General features: G+C 41.4%; 1 long non-coding RNA gene across 1 annotated transcript in view; it reads left to right on the top strand.

Moving 5' to 3' along the window:
• The window catches only part of LOC110361449 (uncharacterized), a 34,388-nt gene extending 25,120 nt beyond the window's left edge, over positions 1 to 9,268 (top strand). The window contains exon 3 of the long non-coding RNA XR_002418080.2: positions 5,474 to 9,268. This is a non-coding gene — a long non-coding RNA (uncharacterized LOC110361449). The remainder of the gene's footprint in view (positions 1 to 5,473) is intronic.
• The last annotated feature ends 4,578 nt before the right edge of the window (positions 9,269 to 13,846 follow it).

The raw sequence follows: 13,846 nt of genomic DNA, 5'->3' as shown, positions 1-13,846 counted from the left end.
GAACCATTTTGTCCCCCTATATCTCTGACTCTGCATTTGATTAAAAACTGTAGGGATGGAGAAGAGCACAAGCTGGGGGCAGTGGAGTGTGAGTGGGGCTGTAAGTCCTCAGGGGCCATAGAACACAATGGTATGTGGGTGTCAGTGGGGTCATTAGAGTCTATGGGGAGGAAGGCAGAGAAGAAGCTTGGGGGTCTAGGGGTCTGTGGGTGATAATGTTTGCCCACCTCCATGTAACTGTGTCCACGGCTGCTGGAGACTGAGGAGCCTCCAGTGCTTCCAGGGCTTCTCCTGCGCAGTGCTAGTTGCCAAAAAGGTGGAGTAATAAAACTACCATGGCCTGATAAGACAGTGGTTATGCCTGATATATACAGCATCTTAAATACTCCAGGGACAGACGGAAGCTGCACACGTCAGTCTGGAAAGCAGAGACCTGGCTTGCAGCAGGCAGGGTGGCTGTGCCCAGTGCCCAGCAGATGAGACTGGGCCTGGCCGCGGGGGGCTGCAGGGACTGACATGAGGGGCAAGACCCTCTCCCTGCACCTCAACAAATCTGTCCAAGCACATGGAGGTGTAGATCAAAAGGACTTTATTGGGGGGAGCAGTCACAAGGGCAGCAGATCCTTGCTGACCACAGTGAGGACCCTTCCCACTGCATAAGCCACATTGTTGTAGGTCTCCTCACACAGCACGTGCAACAGGAGGTGGTAGAGGAGCTTGGTGTCACAGCAGGAGGTGTAGAGCACTGCAGCAGCCAGAGTGGACAGCCAGCTCCAGGACGACAAAGAGCATGCAGAGCATCCTGTGGGGCAGAAGAGGCATGCGAGACAGGGCAGGGTGGAGGCCTCCCAGGCCCATCTAGATATGGGATGGAGGGGCCCCTTCTAGGAGCCCCACAGGCCTCCTCCCCAGCCGCTTCGCACTGTTCCCTCAGACAGGCTGGGACATGAGATTTCGCAAGCCTGGGAAAACACCCTGGCCCAGGGAAAACTGCAAAGCCCATAGCCAGCCAGCAGCTTGCCAGCAGCCTGGCTTGTGAGCCCCACCAGCTGGATCAGGTGTCTAGCCCAGCATCCCAGCCACTGCCCAGGAGTGGGCCCCAGGACACAGAGACCCAGTGGGGACACTCTCTGCAGCCAGTAAATGAAGCTGTGTCTCCTCACCAGCAAGTCCCTCTCCTGCAACTCAGCACAGAGCAAGAACACTTGTCAAGCAGTGTTGCATGGTCAGGACAGGGCAACAAAGATGGTGGAGTGGAGCATCTCCCTTATGAGGAAAGGCTGAGGGAGCTGGGTCTCTTTAGTTTGGAGGAGACTGAGGGGTGACCTCATTAACGTTTATAAATATGTAAAGGGCGAGTGTCACAAGGATGGAGCCAGGCTCTTCTCAGTGACAACAAATGGTAAGACAAGGTTGAAACTGGAACACAAGAGGTTCCACTTAAATTTGAGAAGAAACTTCTTCTCAGTGAGGGTGACAGAGCACTGGAACAGGCTGCCAAGGTGGGTTGTGGAGTCTCCTTCTCTGGAGACATTCAAAACTCACCTGGACACATTTCTGTGTAACCTCATCTAGGTGTTCCTGCTCCAGCAGGGGGATTGGACTAGATGATCTTCTGAGGTCTCTTCCAATCCCTAACATTCTGTGATTCTGTGACAGCTGGAGTTACACGGTGCCCCCGGCCTTCACCTTGATCAGGAGCGTAGCCCATGGTGGCTGGGACCTCCATGGACCTCTCTCCCCAGGGACACCCACGCTGGCCAGGCGGCAGGGGCTGCCACACGCCCTCCCACTTACCATCTGTTCTTCCACCAGCTCTGGCAGTGCAGACTCTGGTGTTTCGGCCTCCTTCTTCCTCTGCAGCTGGCTGGGGGCAACAGGGCTTGGTTGGATGACTTACAGACCTCCATGGCCACACAGGGCCTCTCCTTCCAAACATATGCCACCCCAGGCAGGGATTGGGCTCCCCTCTCACACCCCCACTCCACTGCCTGGCACCAGCATTGGCAGCCCCATCCCTGCGGGTGCTGCAGAGACACCCTGCAGACCCGTACGGGGGTGAGGGGGGCAACTCACCAGGCCTCTTCCTCCTCCAGCTCCTCTTCGAAATTCCTTATTTCCCAATGCAGCACCTGGGAGCCGGAAGGATTGCGAGTGCCTGAGCCCGCTGCAGCCCTCCTCCAGCCCCGCCAATCCAGGGTCTATGGGCACCCACCTGTTTTTCCCCAGCCCTTTCGGCATTAACTCAGTCTTCTGAATAGCCTGGTGCAGCAAGTCTACAGTCTTTGCATAGCGCCTTTCCACCTGCTAAACAATGGGTGCACCATGTGGGCAGCTGGGCTGGGACCTGGACACCCCAGCCCTCTCCAGCCCCAGGGCTGTGCCCACTTGGGCCTCCTTCTCCCCTCTACCTCTTTCTGCAAGAGAGGAGAGCATGAGGAGCAGCCATCAATCAGGGCACAGGGACACCCCCACGAGTGCACTCCTCTCACCATTATCCCCTCCCAGCTCCCTTCGGACACCGCCTTTGCCCTCACGTCCCCTCTCCTTCCCAGCCCTGCAGCCACTGTGGGCAGACAGAGGGACTCCCACGCCCAACTCGGGACACAGTCCATGTCTCCACATGGTCCTAAGCAACTGGCTCTAGGTGAGCCTGCTTGAGCAGGGGCACGAGATGAGACAACATCATCTCCAGAGGCTGAATTTCTTGCAGTGCCATATATTTGATGGTTGAATTAAGGCAAATCTGTTAACCTCTCTTTCTTGTGTCTCTGTTTACCTATCCTATCAGCTGAGCAAACAGATTTCTGTAAACATGGTAAGTAATTCAGGAAAATCAGAAAGACATTAGGGAATAACTGAGAGGAGAAAAGGAGACAGTGGAGACAGTACTAATCTAAATGTCTTTATAGGCAGGAACTACTTTAAGCCCACACTTCTTTTAGTCAAAGAAAATGGTGTAAATATTTATTCTTTAATATGATGTCTAAAGGTTTGTATATTGAACAATTATTTATGAACAATCTGATTTGCAAAAAGTAAGGTTGTGGATAAATATTTTCAAGGTTTCAAGGTCTTCCCTGACGCCTACTTCTAATTATTTATCATTATTTGTTAATGTTACTAATTTTTGTTCATTGCTTTAATTTAGTGTTCTGTCTTGAGAACACACAAGAATTTAGGCTGCTTTTTAATGAAGTTGTACATTATGAGACATTTTGACTAATATATGGTAATGGATTAATTTCAAGAACTGGCAGTATTCCTAACACAATCACATTCAGTTTGATAGAGTAGTGTTTCCAGAAATTCTGTAAATTTTAGGAATTCTGAAAGTATAAAACATCAGAAGTGAATTTACAGATTGCTAGACACAGGTTTTTTCACAACTCTTCAATGAAGTTACCAGATGATGTCTCACTTATGTCAGAGTTGAGGACATAGTTACTTGCCTGCTCATCATATAGGTAATATATAATCCATAGATTCTGGTTATTTACTTTAGTGTCCCACAATAGCTACACTGCTATAGGTAAGAAGACGGGTAAAATTGACCTTCTGTACTATCCTGTCCTTCCTTGCTTTCTCGACCTAGTGAACTGCGTAAGAAGTAAACCACAGATTTTTATTTTTTTTTTTTTTTTTTTTTAATAGTGTAATCATAGTTCAGTGAGTTGGATTACATCAGGAAATTGCATCCAGGACAGAATGTGTACAGGAGGCAACCTCTCTATAAGACGCAAACCGATCAGTGAAAGTATTTAAGAACCATGTAGCAGCTGTCAGAGTAATAGGTAATTAAACTGAGGTTTTAGAAATAAAAAGTGCACGGTGATCCATCCCATACTTGATTTCTATTCCAGCTGCCAATTATGCAAATGTATGCTTCTAATTGTTGCTTAGACTGGAATCTTCCTATTACATATTCATATCAATAACAAAGTTTCAGTCAACCAATCCATGTTTTGCTTCTGTCAAGTTTTTCATATGCCATTAAACTTCTCACAGCTTGGGCTTCGGCTTCTGGATTGGTTTTTCAACAGTGTTACAAACTAGGTAATGCCAAACACGTCAACAATCGTTCACTCAGGGAGGGGCAGAAGCCAAGTCTCTTGCCCACGTTACCTCTGTGTTAACAGCCTCTGGGTTTTGACTTGTTTGTTTTCACATATTCAAAATCTTAATTTAAGATAGGGAACACTGTGCTTGCCCTGTACATCATAATTTGCAGACAAACTGAACACACGGAGGTATAGGCATATGTGTCAATATTTTGAAGCTACTTCTCATAGGACTTTTAAGCTATGATCATAGAGAGCTGTAAAACTTTTTTTTTACCAAAACACTTTCACAGTGAATACACTTTCTGCTTCAATTGTAAATAGCAATTCTAGTGTTATAGGTAGGTCCCAGTTCATTGAATTTTCTGGGTTTTTTTTGTACTTGCTTAAAGATTTGTATATTCTGCACCTGAAAATACACATGCTTCAAACTAGTCAGGGGTTGTTTTTACAGAAAAGCTCAGAAAAATATTAAAAATGTGACTGTTCTTATTTTATGCCTAATTAACTAAAATTGACCAGGAATAAAAAGATCAGTATTACTTAGAAAATTTGACTGTGATGTAAACATTAAGCCATGTGTAAGCAAAGATGCTTTAGTAATTTAAAAGTTACAAATATTTAAATTCAGCCATTTCATACAACCACGTTCAAGATTTTCAAACGGACTTGAAGTAATTATTAACTTATTAACTATTAACTTATTATTAACTTATTAACTATTATTAACTTATTAACTATGTCCTATTGCACTACCAAATAAGTACGCAGAAGTGAAACTTTTACAATACTTCTTAACAAGGACGTAGTAACATGCAGTTATGCTTGGTCTATCGAGTACTGCAAGATTTGTCTCTGTTGCTTCCTTAGATTTCACAAACCGCTAGCATTTCTTCCTTCTGATGATGATATTGTTCATGGAAATAAAATACACATTTTTTCTTGTTATTTTTATGAGGGAAGATTCACTATATTGTCATTTATTTTGACAATAATACAGTTGATACATGAAAAGCAATTAACACTTTCAGAGAGATAACCAATCCTTTTAAAAATTATCAGGGTTTTCATGAGTTTAACCATATCTTTGCTTCATCGCAAGGACATTTCTCAATTTGTTACATGATTCATTTGTGCCTAGCTTGCTAGAAATGTCAACGTATGTTGAACTTGTCTGTGAGAATCAAGCTTTCGAATTACAAAAGTGGACAAGGAGGAGAGGAGTGCTAACCTTTCCATACAGGTAATGTGTCTAAGAACCTGCCTTAAATCCAGGTGTTTGTAGACCACATAAAGGAGAAAAACAAATGGAACAGTATCACACCACCAGGACTCAATGACATTTGCCCAAGGGCTCTAAAGAAACTGAAGGATATTGCTGAGTGACTGATTGCACAACCTCTTTTCAACAGGCCCAAACACCAGAGGAATGCAGAATGGTCAGTATGACATGGATTTTTAAAAGGTTTCCTAAGGAGATGCAGAAGAGGAACTACGGAGAGGTAACCCTGACTTCTGCATTGGGCAAGTTGGTGGAAGCGATCAAAAAGAAAGCAATTAATGGGAGTGTGGATAAATGCTTTCAACTGGGGAAGAATCGGTATGGATATTGTTGACTTCTCTTGACACATGAATCCAATGGCATTCTTGGAAGGAATCAGTAATCATGTGCATTAGAAAGGACCTGCTGCTATAGTCTACTTCAATTTTCAAACAATGCTGCTGGGTAACCCTATATTTGGCTGGCTATGCACAGTTGTAGTGCCTCTGTCTCAAAATGTATAAACTAAAACTTGAAGAGGCATCCAGATGGGTGTGGAAGACTTGGTGCACCTTCTGTATTAGCCCTGACCGGCTCAACCAGGACAGTTCACCCTGGGGGAAAAAAAAAGATGCCTGAGAGGGCACTTCACATGAGAGAAGATGAATAGAAAATAACTCTTTACTCTCTCTCTGAACACATGAACTCAGGGGCTTCGAATAAAACTAGCAGTATCCCCACTCAGAACAAACACAGCACTGTTCTGCACACAGAGCGTGACTAAGCCACACCCAGTTGATGCATTTTCAGGAGCTCTGCAGGACTGGAGCTCATGTGTAGCTCTGCCGATTTGCTGAACTCTGTGGAATCAGAGAAGCAGAATTGGCAGCCTCTGATGAAACTTTTCATCTTCCTATAATACAGAAAGCCAGCCTAGCAGGCTTTGAACTTGTTGAAACTCAGGCTATGCACTTGGACCAGACCTTTTAAGACGGAGCCAATTTTATCTGAGCACTATACATTTTCTGATCATAAGTACAGAGAGCTGTTTCTGAGATGCAAAATCTTTCTGTAATTAAACAGTTCCCTTTTAAGCTTGACTTTTTATGCTTGAAATATTTTTTGATCAGATAGGTTCTACAAAAGCAGTATGGATCCATTTACACCCCCTGTGAAGAAAAAATATTTTCCCCTGAGGGAGCTGGAAAGCTCTGAAAAACGTATGTTCTGTCACACCAAGTTTAATGGAGGGGAATGATATCTTTTAACTTGCTCTTCAGAATATCAGTGGGTGCTAAGGTAAAAAATAGTACCAAGATGTTCTGCATACAAATTAAGACCTCCCTGGACATGTCTCCTCTCTTAGTCACTGACTGACTGGTGTTTAGGCATTTGCTGTCCCTACCTGGAGTGGCACACAGTTAACTGTTATTTTTTCAAGGGTGCATATCCCACCTTTAAATCTGTCTCTGTAGCCCAGGGAGTACACTATTTTAATTGTATACATGTCTTGACCTTCACATCTTCCCTGTAAATGCTGGGAACCCCAAGCTGTGCAGCACAGAACAAGCCTGTGATCCTTCCACATGCAATACACTGTGCAGACCCTATCCCCAGGCACGGTTATCCATTTTGGTTATTTGAGCTAGTCTAGGATTTTTCTTTCAAGACAGCAACTCCATTCCTTCTTGCCGATGCCCAACGGGAAGGATGTTCACATGAGAACTTCTTGCTGCCCTGTTAGATGCTGCCTGCAGTGTTCCCTGTTTCAGCAAGCTGGCTGTAACCATCCTGCAGACAGAGAATTTGGGCAGCGCAGCCCCAAAAACCACCCAGCACAGGCCTGGGATCCCTCAGGTTCACTGCTAAGTGGATCACTAACTGCTTTATGTATAAAATATATATAGAAAATATATATATAAAAAAAAGTGTGTATATATATATTACATATACATGTATATATAACATATATACATATATCATACAATGCTTTTCCGGTCAGCATCACTATAGCTGGTAACTATTTTCAAGCTGTCATGATGAAGCAATGTTTGTCTCTCAACAGTTAGCTGGATGGAGTGCCGTCAGAGCAGGACATAGACATGCATGCAAATTGTTAATTCCTTCAACTTAATTTTTCTATCAGAAAAAGAGAGATGAAGGCTGCCTTCCTTAAAACTCCTATGGGTACAAAGTGATCAGTTATAAATTTTATCTGTACATGAACTACAAATTTTTTAGTCTACTTATTCAGAAAGATAATTGTATTAACATTTTATTGACTATCGTTGTTTCCAGAAAAAAAGATCGCACACTGTATCTCATGTATAAGCAACTTCTCTGGAAGATTTTTCATAAGCGTTTGTATCTGTTCTGTAAGTAAGGAGCACCAGTCAGTAGACGTTAACTAGATTTAGTAGATGGGTCTGCAAGAATATTAAGAGATCCTCAGCAAATGTGTGGTGAAATAAATATGGATTTATAAACTGAAAGCATCCTCAATTTTTTTCTGTAAAACTGTTAATATAGTCATGACAGTTTTATTGTTTACTTATTTAAAGGAGTATCTGTGGTCTGCAGTTTGCAGAGACACAGAGCCACGGCTGGCACATAACATCCAGGGCTTCCTGCATAGCTCTTCCAAATACTGAGCCTACTAGCAAATTCTTTTGCTCATAGTGTGACCTCCATAGGTCATACTAATTACAGAGAAGTTGAAAAACATTGATTTCTGTGTAGTCTCCTTTTGATTTTTGCATTGGTGTTTTCAGAGTAGAAAATATGCTTTCCCTCCTTTCGAGATCTGCTTTCAGGCATCATGTGGGGACACGGAAACAAGCAGTTGTTGTGATGTGTCATGTATGTTCTCTCTGTAATTTTTGGCAGATCATTTAACATATTTTCTTGATTTCTGCCTTGGCAAAATAGCAAAACTGCTACTATTTTAGTAAATTGTGTGACATAATGTTAAAAGAATAAAACAAGTTATTTCTGTTACTGTATCAGCAACTTCTTTCAGAGATCTATGGCAGACAATTTGCTTAGTAAACTTTTTCAAACTGCAACAAACTGATAGCAGAATGAATGTATACAAGTAGAACAAAACTACAGAAGAAAGCAAACTAACTATAACAGTATCTCATGTTAAAGAGTTTTGTGTTGTTAGATAATAGTACACCATGGTACTGGCAATTCTAAGAATTCAAAAGCTAAACATCAGTCCCCCCAAAAAAACATAACACTGGCTTTAAGAGACATTATTAAAAAAAAAAAAAATCTGAGCCATTTTTTCATACATATAAAGTGTAATGGCAAGGCAGTATGACACATCTTTCAGAAGAGGAAATGAACAGGCTAAAGGATATTTAGATGTAAATTCTTTAATGTTCTAAAAGTGTAAGTAATTGAAATCAGCAGTGCTTGATGAAGATTTCCCTAAAGCAATGGTTCTCTAGTGAACTTTCAGCTCTCACATCTGGCCACATTTTTTCTCACAAGACAAAGATAAGTAACTTAAAAAGAGGCTTTCCGCTTAATTTTCTCAAGGGGAGAGAAAGCATAGATTGAGGAATGATTGTGAAACATGTCATATATACAGGAAATACCCTTACTATAAGCGACTAACAGCAGTTTCAAATCTATTTTCCAAGCAGCTCACAATATTGAAAAGTATGGACTGTGCTTTGACAATAGCTGTCTCCTTGACAATTCGCCTCCAACAGCAGCTAAATAAAATACATGCCACATTATTTGTCCTTTAGCACTTCCGTGACAGTATTTTTCCTAGAAAATCTTATTTTAATGTTGTAATTAGAGGGAGTATCAAACTGTATTACCACTCAAAGCACTTAAGAAAAACAGTAGGAAGTAATTTTTCCTATTGCAAATGTTAAGTTGTATAATTCATTAGTACAGAGTGTTATGGACATCAAAAACATAAATGCTTAAAGATCAGCTGGACAAATCCACGGAAGAAAAATGCTGACATGTAGTTACAATGATCAGGAAGTCCTGCAGGTCACAACCGTTCTAGTTTGGAACAACACACTAGTGGTTGCATTTTTGAAATGAAATTAAGTGTCAAATTTTGCATTCATTTAGTTCTCCAGTTACAAGCATGCAAATCAAATGAAAAACATCTTTTTCTAATCTGACACGGGCAAGCAGCAGTCAGATATGATACAGAATTCATGCCTAATGAGCCAGTCTTCAAACACTGTTTTAATACAAAGGTAAAATATTATTCTTTTTTTGTTTGTTTGTTTTTAATGGGTATCTCTACAGATGCAGTAAACTCCAAAATGCACTACCAAAAAAATAATATTGACTTAATACTTAATATCATTAATTTTGCATAAGTCACTTAAGCAGAGCTAAGAATTACCTGGTAAAGCAGTTACTTGTATTAATATTAAGAATACGACAAATTTACAGTGCAGCATGTGAATGTACAAAGCAAAAGTGGCTACAGCACTTCAGGTATTTAAAAATGAGAGAGCTGTCAATCAGTCTTAGCCTGTGGGGAGAAATTACTTTTATCCAAAGGAAAAAACAAAACAAAACAAAACAAAATGTGGATTAGACAGTACCCGAAAAATAGGAGCCCCTGAGACAGAGATGGAAAAAAAAACCCAACAAAACACAAGACCAGACAAGCAGGTAAAATTTAAAATACAATTGGTATTGGTGATTTTTTGAAGTTAATCAAACGTCTGTGTATCGGTGTAAAGAATGCAACTTTGCAGCAGTCATAGTGTCAGGATGTTGTCTCGAACCCTGGATTCCCTCAAGGGAGCTGATCCACTGTTTATCTATACACTCACCATGCAATTTCCAACCAACGCACTTCAGTCCCTTAGCAGTACCTTTTGTGTTCTCCGGCATTATCACTATTACCAGCTTAAACCTCAAAACTGCACTAATCACAGCAATGTGACTGCTTGGTCAAACAGTTAGAAAGAGCTTGTATTTGTGCTAAATGTCATGCAGATGTACCCCCCATAGCCTAGTGATTAGCACTCTCACCTTATCCTTCCAAGACTTCTTGTGCTTTATGATGAACAAACACTCAGCATAAAACAGAAATAATCCTCCCAAGAGGTTCAAAACAGATGATCTCAATGATCCCCTCTGTACACTTGAGCTGTTAGCCTATACATCTGCAGCAAAACAATGAACATTTTTCTAATGGGGATGCTCGTACAAAGAATTGAATCTCTGACCAATGCTCTGCCAATGCTGCAAGTAAACAACCTCAGGCATCCTCAGCTGAGGCTCTTCCTCTGCTGTCATCACTCCAGATGTCTACGAAATATGACTAAATACTGGCCAAAATCCTTTTGGCTATTAATAAATGCCATTTCTGGTTAGAATCATGTTTTAGCAGAAACATTTCAAAGGCCCTCATGCTACAAATAAGATAGCTTAATTCCTGACCTTAATATTTTTCCATTTGACAGTCACCTCTCTGACAGATAAACCCAGCTAAAGACTGTGGGTAGAATACTGCTGTAAGCATGTTATGTATTAGATTTTTTTATCCTTGAAATTAAACACAAATCTTTTTTAGCCCCGCAACTCAAATAGTAAATAAAACTTGATTTTTTTTCCTCAAGTTTTCCTTGACTATGCAGCTCTGATTAGAAATTACAAGAATACCTGAGATTGACTTGAACAAGTGAACTGCAAAAATCATGACAACAGTCTTTATATAAAGTTTAACTTTAGTAATTCTCAAGTACATATAAAGATAATATTTCTACAATGATTTCTAAAAATGGATCCCAGCACCCCATCAAAGGAAAGAGAGGTACGATTTCTAGACTACAGAAGGCAGTAACATTTTTCTTTTCACCACCTCGAAGCTGCCTCTATTGCAGGCAAAGCTCCCAGACGGATACAGCTCAAAAAGCATAAATTAAAGCAATTAAGCTTTTCTCACTCTTTCTCTTCATTCACTCACTGAATAAAATAATTTTCCTCATAATGCAGCTCTGTTTGTCTCCTATTTTACTTTCCTTTTTTAATGAAAAATAGCTAACTTCACTTTTACATTTTTGGAAGCTGCAGAATATCAATGACACAGCAGTGAAATGCAGTGACTGTGCCAACATGCAGAGACCTATAGAAAAATATAAGATAATGAAATGCTCCCTTGGTGTCTTTGTTTTTCAAGACACAGGTTTCCTTTCTTTTATTTCCTTCCTCTTTTCCTTGTGTTGTGCTTTCCCTTTCCTCAGTCCATCCTTCCTCCTTTTCATTAACCTAACCTCCCACTTACTGTTTTTCCATTGAAAATAACATTCAAACTGCTGGTTTTCCTCATCAACTCCAGCAAGAGGATGTAGCAAAAAATCTCTATGCTTCCTTTGGGAAATGACTAATCACAAGCGATGGATTTTCACTAATACTCTAACATGAACAAACAGTGGGGGAAAGGGCCTCTCCCTCCTAGTAAGTGCATTGAGGATGCTCGTATCACAAAGGCAGCTCTGAGGGAGGGAGGAGACACCCGCCTAGCTACCCAGATCAGCTGAATCAACCCTGGTGATCAATGGGGAGACAGATGTTGCAGCCAGATCACCCTCACATTCAAATCCTGCTTTGAGCAGGGGCACAATGTGAGACAACATCATCTTCAGAAGTCCCTTCGAAGCTCAACCAGTCTGTGATTCTGGGAACTCACCTTACGCTGGGCCAGCAGACCCTCCAGCTGCTGGAGCACCTGGTGGAGATTCTCTGAACACCACCCCAAAACAGAGTTCTGCGAAGAGGAGCTGCATGGAGGCACTGAGTCCCTGACTCAGTCTGAGCCACTGAAGCTTGGGGAACATGGGCAGAGGAGGGGACACTGATTACCTCTGCGCTCAGCATCTCTCTGGTTTCCTTCAGTTCTTCCTGCTTCTTTGCCTGTGTGGGGTGATACTGAAAAGTCAGCAAAAAGACTCCTTAACACTGTTTTAAAGGTGTTGAAAAGCAGGCACTTCTATTACAGCATGCTGGATGCTTGGAGGATCATTCCTCTAGTCGAGCGTGTGCATGATTTGCACTTCTTGGTATTTATTACATATACCTCTTGCATATTCATTTGTTTTTACTGCTTAGTTAATGCATTAAACATAAATTATTTCCATACACCCTGTCCTCTTCTGGAAGTCCATAATCTATTCCAAGAGTCTTCATCAGGGGTCTCTAGTGGTCCGCGGGGGCCTTTGCAGCCTGGTGCCTGCTCTGTGTCAGCTTCTTGACCTAATTTCTTGAGCAAGCATATTGTCATTTTGTGCTGCTACTCAGCAAAAGTCACGTAGCTCTTTCTTCATTTAGTGGAACGTTCCGCTTTCCCAGCTTGCAAGCCCAGGGCATCCTGCTTTGCCTCATGTCCAGTCTCTGTAGAGCTCTTGTTTCTCTGTTAGGTTTCTGTTACTTTACGCCTAGTCTTGCTACATTATGCCGAGGGCGTTTTGAAATATTTTTGTTCCTCTTATCAAATCCCTCCCTTTTCTTAAGATTCGTTCTTATAGAACATATCTTGTAATTATTAGTTTCTATAATTTCTGTAGTGGAGTCAGTTATTTTTCCAAGTGTCCCACAATAGCTACACTGCTATAGGTAAGAAGACGGGTAAAATTGACCTTCTGTACTATCCTGTCCTTCCTTGCTTTCTCGACCTAGTGAACTGCGTAAGAAGTAAACCACAGATTTTTATTTTTATTTTTTTTTTAATAGTGTAATCATAGTTCAGTGAGTTGGATTATATCAGGAAATTGCATCCAGGACAGAATGTGTACAGGAGGCAACCTCTCTATAAGATGCAAACTGATCAGTGAAAGTATTTAAGAACCATGTAGCAGCTGTCAGAGTAATAGGTAATTAAACTGAGGTTTTAGAAATAAAAAGTGCACGGTGATCCATCCCATACTTGATTTCTATTCCAGCTGCCAATTATGCAAATGTATGCTTCTAATTGTTGCTTAGACTGGAATCTTCCTATTACATATTCATATCAATAACAAAGTTTCAGTCAACCAATCCATGTTTTGCTTCTGTCAAGTTTTTCATATGCCATTAAACTTCTGACAGCTTGGGCTTCGGCTTCTGTATTGGCTCTCTCTCTGAACACATGAACTCAGGGGCTTCAAATAAAACTAGCAGTATCCCCACTCAGAACAAACACAGCACTGTTCTGCACACAGAGGGTGACTAAGCCACACCCATTTTCAGTAGATGTGGTTCACTGACTGGTCCTTGATTCCTGTGATAAGATATCATGACTGTATGAGCAAGCATTGCCTTGTAGTATACATACGCAAATGAAATTAATTAAGATTGTACAGGCATTCTTCAGATTTCTTAATATTTAAGTGCTTGTATTTACAAACAATCTTTTTTTAAAGTGACTTCCACATTGTACCTAGTAGCTCTGTCACTCTGTGAAGTGGTACATGCTGACCCAGAAACAATTGCCAATGACAGCATTCTAACGTATAAGAAACATACATTGCTCTGCAATACTCCTGCACCATCC

This window comes from Columba livia, chromosome Z, assembly GCF_036013475.1.
Source record: "Columba livia isolate bColLiv1 breed racing homer chromosome Z, bColLiv1.pat.W.v2, whole genome shotgun sequence".
Taxonomy (NCBI): Eukaryota; Metazoa; Chordata; class Aves; order Columbiformes; family Columbidae; genus Columba; species Columba livia.
Note: the sequence above shows the minus strand (reverse complement) of the source record. Positions and strands in the feature narration are given on the sequence as shown.